The sequence below is a fragment of the Otolemur garnettii genome, unplaced genomic scaffold, assembly GCF_000181295.1.
Source record: "Otolemur garnettii isolate 467f Iridium unplaced genomic scaffold, OtoGar3 scaffold00004, whole genome shotgun sequence".
In the NCBI taxonomy this organism is placed as follows: Eukaryota; Metazoa; Chordata; class Mammalia; order Primates; family Galagidae; genus Otolemur; species Otolemur garnettii.
Window position 1 is genome coordinate 32,561,839 of NW_003852399.1, and position 7,722 is coordinate 32,569,560.

At 39.6% G+C, this 7,722-nt stretch overlaps 1 pseudogene; it reads right to left on the reverse strand.

The window, feature by feature from the left end:
- Positions 1-429: 429 nt before the first annotated feature.
- Positions 430-7,722, reverse strand: part of LOC100961270 — a 15,070-nt pseudogene continuing 7,777 nt past the window's right edge.

The following is a 7,722-nucleotide window of genomic DNA, read 5'->3' on the forward strand; positions in this document are numbered from 1 at the left end:
ATCTCTTTTCCTTTTTCTTTTTTCTTCCTTCTTCCTCCTTCTTCTTCTCCTGCTCTTCCCCTCTTCCTCAACCTTCTTCTTCTCCCCTCCCTCTCTCCCTTCCTCCTTCACCTTTCTCTCTCCTCCTCCCCTTCTCCCTTTCTCTCTCCTTCTTCTCCTTTTAGTTATGAGTATTTATGAAAGAGCCGAGGGGAATTTAAAACACCAAACCATGGTAAACAATGTGGGAGGAAGAAAGTGACATTAGTGTTTGTTCTGGGAGAAATTCAATAGAAATTAAACCCTTCAGAATGAAGTAACTGAATGCTCACATTCTTATAAGGTGCAAGCAACTAGTTAAAGACTGAATACAGCCTTAGGTACTCCATCCCCAGGAGTAGGAATCAGCAGGGCATATGCCACGGACGGGCTCCAGGTTGAAGAAAAGATTCAGGATACATTGGCATAGGTCTGCAGGACAAAGCCAGAATTAGGTCAAGTAATTTCTGAGTAGAGTGAAGTTTAGAGGGCAAATTATTTCCTTAAATTTTATCGTAACTTTATTTGCTGTGTTATTTCTTAAAATAAATGCAAAATTAGTAAGCGGCGTTTGTTTTATATTGACATTGTTATATTTCCTCACACATATTTTCTATAAGAAATATAACTGGAGCATAATCTATACTTTCATTTATGATTCTTAGTGAGGGCTGGTTTATTTCAGTCATTCATGAACTCAGGTGTCATTGTTTATTGGTCACTAATGAGTCAGATGTGGTTCAAAGCCTTGAGTATACAGTGTTGAGTCAGCTATAATCCATATCACTACTCCTAGCTTCCAAGCATCTGGAATCTAAAGGATATGGACACAAAAGGAATAAAATGTTATGATGATGGATATGAAGGAGGGAAGCCGGAGGGACAGAAGAAGAAGGGAAAATTAATCAGTTCCATCTTGGCTGCTCCCCCAATGCAGCCACCATACTTGAGAGAGAAACAAAAAGCTGATCTAGCAAATCCTACAAACTCAAACCCATAGAACAGGAAGCAGAGGATGCTGGAATGCTCTTTTTCCTTTAAACTCTCACTCTCATCTTCCCCTCTGCACTTCTCTGTTCTTTGCCCACTGAGCAGAGATTAGAGGCTTCAATATTTGAGGTAATAACACAAATTGAGTATTTTATAAATTCTCTTCAAGGGGGAACTCTTTAGAGTCTATGATCAGGGAATGAAATGGATGAGAAGTCTAGAAATTGAGATGGGTTGGGTGTGGTGATTGGGAACAGGGTGAGGTGTGCCAGAAAGGAATGAGTTAAAAATGATCTGAGTTATCAGCTTGGTGATGGGAATGAGTGATGCCAGGCTAAAAATACAAAAATTGACAGACATGGGAGTAGAGCAATCATTCAACATAGGTGGCATAGCCAGATGGCATGGGTTCAAATCCTTGCAAAAGTTATTAGCCTCCCTGTACCTCTGCTTTCCTATCTGTAAGGGGGAGGATAATTGTTGTACCTACCTTACGTAATGATTATCTGAGTGCAATAATATATGTGAGATTCTTAGAACAGTGCTGGGTCAGTGTCTTGTAATTAAGTGTTGGTGAGCATTATTTTTGTATTGAACACCTTCTACATGCAAAGTACTCTGCTAAATCCTAGGAACTACCAAAGATGTTCCAGGTACGGTTCCTCCCACAATCCTTACTAGTAAATACTTCCAGACCCTTCTCACCCCATGCTTTTTAATAATAACATAATAACCAAGCCCCCAGCCCTTGACACTCTCCCTAAGACCAGTGGGGAACAAGCCCCCTACCCTTGAAAGGGAAACTTCTAAGCCTTTTAGTTCAGCCCCCTCAAGATTAGAGAAACAGCCTGAAATTAAGGAAGTATGCAGGGAGGGGTTGAAGAAGGGAGGGGTGGATTCCAAATAAAGCCCCAGGTGAAAAGGCCCCCAGTTGTTCTCGGAAATTTACCCAACACTTGTTTTGTACTCCTGCACTATGTAACCCCCATCTTATGATCATGAAGTAATGTGTTTGTGATGTATATGTACCCCCACCCAGAGTTGTATAAACTTTTATAATGTACTCTTACCTCGTGACCCCTGAGCTGTATTAAATTGTGCTAACGGCTATGATTGGCTTCTGTGCTAGCTTGCTGACCTTGCAAAATAATGGTATAAAAAGGCTTTTTACCCACCATTTGAAGCTGTTTGCCTATATGGTATCAGCCCACCTGCAGGTGTACCAAATTATCAATAAATTTCTATTAATTAATTACACCTGAAGTAGGGTCCCTCCTTCTCTCGCATCTGCCATTACATTTCAATAATAATAATTTTTTGCTACCCTTTGAAGAAAATAATATATCCTTTGTCTATAAAATTCTTCCTATAGGTAGCATTTTCTAGTACGTACCACATCTGGCTGTCCATTAAGCTAGGAAGTATACCCTTAATTCCGTGAAAACATCTTGAAGTGAAAACCTGATCTAATACAATGGTACCTGAATAATAAAGGTTTACTGTGCCCAGAAGGAAGTAAGAAATTTACAAACCATTTTCCAAAAGCAATATCTTCAGATGCTCTGAGGGTCTTTAATTATGATTGCCAATTGTTAAACAAAACTAACAAAAGCATGCCGCATGCATAAAAACAGCCATTTAGCCTATCGTATGAACAGATCTGCCATGATGTTGCATTTTAAAAATGAGCTATTTTGATTGAACATTCTGTTAGAAAATAATGAAAAAAATGCTGACGACTTAATCCAAAAATAGCAGTCACTCTTTAGTTGGCTGAATTTATATGCTGGGGTTAAAAGTGCAGAACTGTTAAGAAGCTTAATGTTCTAGTTGTGAGGCTGTAGGCTGATCAGTTAACGTCTCTTTCTTCAGTGGCGAAGGTGTAAAAGGCAAGATTGTCATGGTTTGTGTTTCTCAGGAATACTACAAAGTTAAATAAGAGAACTTGTCAGAAATTCTCTGAGACCTCAGGGTTCAATAGATTTCAAAATAACATTTCAGTCTCTGAGTTAGTAAACTAAAATTGTACTTACCACCCACGTGAAAAAGTACACATGACTAACCTACATCTGTTACAGAAGAATCTAGAAAACAGCTTTGAGCTTCAGGTAAAGATTGGTATCTTTTGAGAGTTAACAACATCAGAAACGTTTTTTTCCTCTGCACTATGGCTTACACCTGCAATCCCAGCACTTTGGGAGGCTGAGTGGGAGAATTGCTTGAAAGGCAGGACTTTGAAGCTGGCCTGGGCAACATGGTGAGATCCCGGCTCTAAAAAAGACATAAAAAATTTTAATTGGTCATCATTCAAAATTAGTAGACAGAAAAGATACTTGGGGTCTGAAATACGGGGAACGGTTGTGTTTTAATGTTGTCAAGATGCTTTAAAAATAGAAACACCAACTTTTCTCATGGCTCTCTCGATCTCACAAAAAAGAAACCCAAAATATTTCCTTTTGTCAGGGTTCGTTTTAAGGTCTAATCCTTTAAGAAATTTGATATTGCATGAGGAAATCTCGCTGACTTCTCCTATCCCTGAACTCTCCTTGCTTCTTATAAAGACTTTCAATGGGGATAGTTTCAAAATTAATCCAGGCATTTGAGGGCAGTTGGGCCCTCTGCGCTTGAATAGTTAGGTGAATACTATTAAAAAACGGCTACACATTAGTAACTTGGAGGAACCACTGTGAATGAGCCACTTTTCAGGACCTGCATGACAATTTTGAAAATTAAACCCAGTTAATAGAAAAAAATGCTAAATCAATGGCCATAAAATTTAATGGGTTTATAGCAGCCTTAACACAGTAGGACTGAATTATCATGTTAATTTAATTTCCATTTCTAAATGAACCAGAAGGCACAATAAAGGTCAATTAACCAGCTACCTTCCCTGTCTTCTTTTACTTTTACTGCTGGTTTTAAATCACATTCAGCCCCAAAGCACTCACACTGCTTCTGGAAACTCATTAGTTTTTCTTGAAATTAAAACAAAAAAAGAAAAAAGAAGAAACAAAAACTAACAACGAACCATGTGCTGAGTGAGAACAACCACTGAGTGTGTTCCACGATTATGGGGATATATGTATTCAATGAAAAGTCTTTACCCTTGGCACATGGAGGCTGCAAACGCAGTCACACCAAGCCTAAGGAAACATACAAGTTCAAGGTCTCAATTATATTGTGTACTAAGTGTTCATCTACAGCGAAAAAGCTGTGTGTGCTACTCTTAACCTTTATGAGGCGAATAAGGAGGGGAGCTCCATCTGTGTGATGCAGGTCCATTGTTCATACAGTGAGAACTTCAAGCTTTGCACAGCCTGCATTTTTAATACTGAAATGTGTTTACTTTATATTAATAGGTTTAAAAAAGCCCTTTAAAAACTTACTTAATCGAGGAAAAAGAAAAAACCTCTCCCCAACAAAAAATTTCAGTCCTTGTTTTAGTGTAGTTTGTTGTTGCAAGGGATTGCCTGTAATTTGATCCAATGTGGATCCAATTTTTCAAATCTTTTGGTGTTTTTCAGTGGCACAAACACCACCAGGGGTCTGTGTAGGTCAGTGAGCAGAAATATTTTTGTTTTATAAAATCTTCAGTCACTAAAATTGGCTTCTAATTTCAATGTTTGCCATAATTTGAACAGTGATTTGGAGATATTGCAAAGGAGATCGGAATTTTCATGTTGATTGGTTAGAGGCCTCTCTAAAAGCAAATAAATAAGGGTGGCACCTGTGGCTCAAGGAGTAGGGTGCTAGCCCCTTAAACTGGGGGTGGTGGGTTCAAGCCCAGCCCCAGCCAAAACTGCAAAAAAAAAAAAAAAAGCGAATAAGTAATGTATGGAAAGTATTTTATACCAGGTACCAATTAAATTTAAACGACCGTTAGCCTTCTTTCTCTTTTTCAGTATAAAGTAGAAAAATAAATTATTCATTGCTCAAAGTTTACTTGTTTGGAATTATTTCATAGGATTACATAACTTTAAGAGAACAATAAACTAAATGTGTTTTTAAAATCCAATTCTTGTAACAAAGGTGTTAAAATTAAGTGTAAGTGTTCAGGATCAAAAGTCTAAGGGTTTTACTATATGGCTAAAATCTATCTTTTTAAATATAAAAATTGAGTTCATCTTTCATTTAATAAAATAAAATCTATCCCCTGTCTCCCCTTCACACCTAAGATTTTATCTTTCCACCTATCAACCTATCTATCTATCTAAGACAGAAGTAGATTTTAACAATCCCATCCCTGTGTTTCTAAAGTGAAAAATATATTGCATTCAGAAACATAAAGATGGGAGCATACATTCACAATGTACAAATTTGGAAAATAAATATGTACCCTTGATTGAGGAGGTCACATATGGAGAAAGAAGAGATGTTGGTCAAAGGGTATGAAGTTTTCCTAAGATGGAAAAATAAGTTCTAGTGGCAACTTGCACAGGGCGGTGACTAAATGACAGCTCTATGGCCATTCTGGAATAAGGGCTCCAAAATTGCTCTGAAGTGTGGAAAGGGTGCTGGCGTTGGTGCATAGCTTCCGAAGGGAGGTATTTCAGAGGTGACTGCAGTGACATTTGGCAATGAGGTCAGAAGCACTTTTTTTTTTTTAATTGAATAGTAACTGTGTATATTAATGCACTTCTAGGGTACAGTGTGGGATTTTCACAAACAATCTGAAACACTTCCATCAAACTGGTTAACATAGCCTTCACGTAATTTTCTTAGTTATTGTGTTAAAACATTCATATTCTACTCATAGAAAGATTCACTTGTACCCTTGTAAGATGAACCACAGAAGTGAACCCTAGAATCCTCCTCCCTCCACCCATTCCCCCTCCCTCCCCCTTCCCTGTATCCTTAGGTTGTTATTAGGTTATAGAGAAGCACTTTTTCTAGGAGGAGTTTGTGAACTTAATTATCCAATCTCATGGTTAATAATAATGTATTATAGATTTCAAAATAGCTAAAAGAGAAGCCTTTAAATGTTTTCATTACAAAGAAATGATAAATATTGGAGGTGATGGATATGTTCATTAGCCTGATTTGATCATCCCATATGTGACCCCCTCAATCAAGAGTACACATCATATTGTACCCCATACATATATATAATTATCATCTGTCAATTAAAAAGAAAATGAAACAAAAAATTAAAAAAAAATCATCACGTGTAATTATTTGAGAAGCATCTTCTTTCTCCGAGAACTTTGAGTCTACTGCCAGCATCAACATTTCTAAAAATTGCAATATGTTCGATACACTTTAAAAGTTCCTGTAAAAGAACAGATGATAGAGAAATTTTTTGACCAAAATTCTTTAAACACCCAAATCACCTAGGTGGTTTTGCTAACTCCACGTGTACAGTGAGTGGTGCGTTTCTGAGAGGGATGGGATTCACTGTGCTGTGTTATTCCTGGCCTGCAGACTGACAGTCAGTGGCCTGTGCGCGGTGGCTGCTCAGTGAGTGCTGGGCTATTCCCCTCCCCTCTCCACCACAACAGGGCTTTTTGTGAGGTCTACAGTGGATTCTAGGAGCAGGTATGAGCCAAGTGCCTGCTGTGGCCTCTTGCCACTTGCTAACAGTTTTCTACAATTGACACGATACCCTGATACACGGACTCTTAAAAAGTATTGGTAAATGAAATAATAGGATATATTAGTCATCTCATATGTCAATCATATCATATCCTATAATGTCATGATTCTGCCTCTGCCCTCCATTACTATTTTTTTTTAGGTCAATTTTTATTAGTGCCTATAAGAAATTTAGGAGAATTCCATCTGATTACCATTTCCAGTGATCTCAATGAAACTGCTCAGAGTTATCATTAAACTTCAAATAGAAAGCACGATGATATAGTGACATCTTCAGGATGAAGGCGAGGGCAGAGGAAGACTGCTCCACTGTGGATGTGTCCACACCACTAGCATCCCCACTTGCAGGGGTCCCTGGTACACCCAACCTAGGTCAACAGAGGTCTGACCTGAGGTTTGTGCCACTGGGCAACAGCTCCTGCAATTGTGGAATCTGAATTCTGCTGGGTACTCAGGCCTTCCTTGGGGGGCAGGTGTCTCTGGTGGCAGCCTGAGGTCACTTCCCCAGCTCCCCCAGCGGCCTCTGTGTGGCAGTGCCGCAAGGATCTCCACAGGGATGTCTTTAATGCTTCTGGAGGCATCAACTATCTTCCAGTTCAGCACTGCGTCTGCGGTGAGCTGGTGGACATGTTGCAAAGCCTGTTCCTGGAAGGGCCTGTCCTCATAGCGCTCCTGGCCAAACTCCCCCGGCTCCCGCCAGCTGCAGCTGCAGGAACAGGAGCAGGTCGGGTCTGGGAAGGCCACCGCCGGCTGCTTGCACGGATCCACGGAAAAGTTCCGCCCTGGCCTGGAGGCCTGTTCACTGTCTGTGGTGAAGTATCTTCCTCTGTCCGCCTGTATCTTGCTCTTACTCTGCAAACCTACCATTCTCTTCCGCAGTAAACTTTGTTTCACGCTTGTCTTCTTGGCGCTTGTGAAGGCAACACCAGAAAATGCCCATCTGTCCACGATGAGGGTCACACCCTGGCTCAACTTTTCCTTCATTAATGGCACTTGTTCCCAGCAGTTTGCAGAAAAAAGCAGATGCACAGAGTGGTCCTCCACTTCACTTCTCTTTCCCAGGTAGGAACTCAGAAGTTTTCCAATTTCACTTGATCTTTCTTTTTTTTTTTTTTTTTTTAT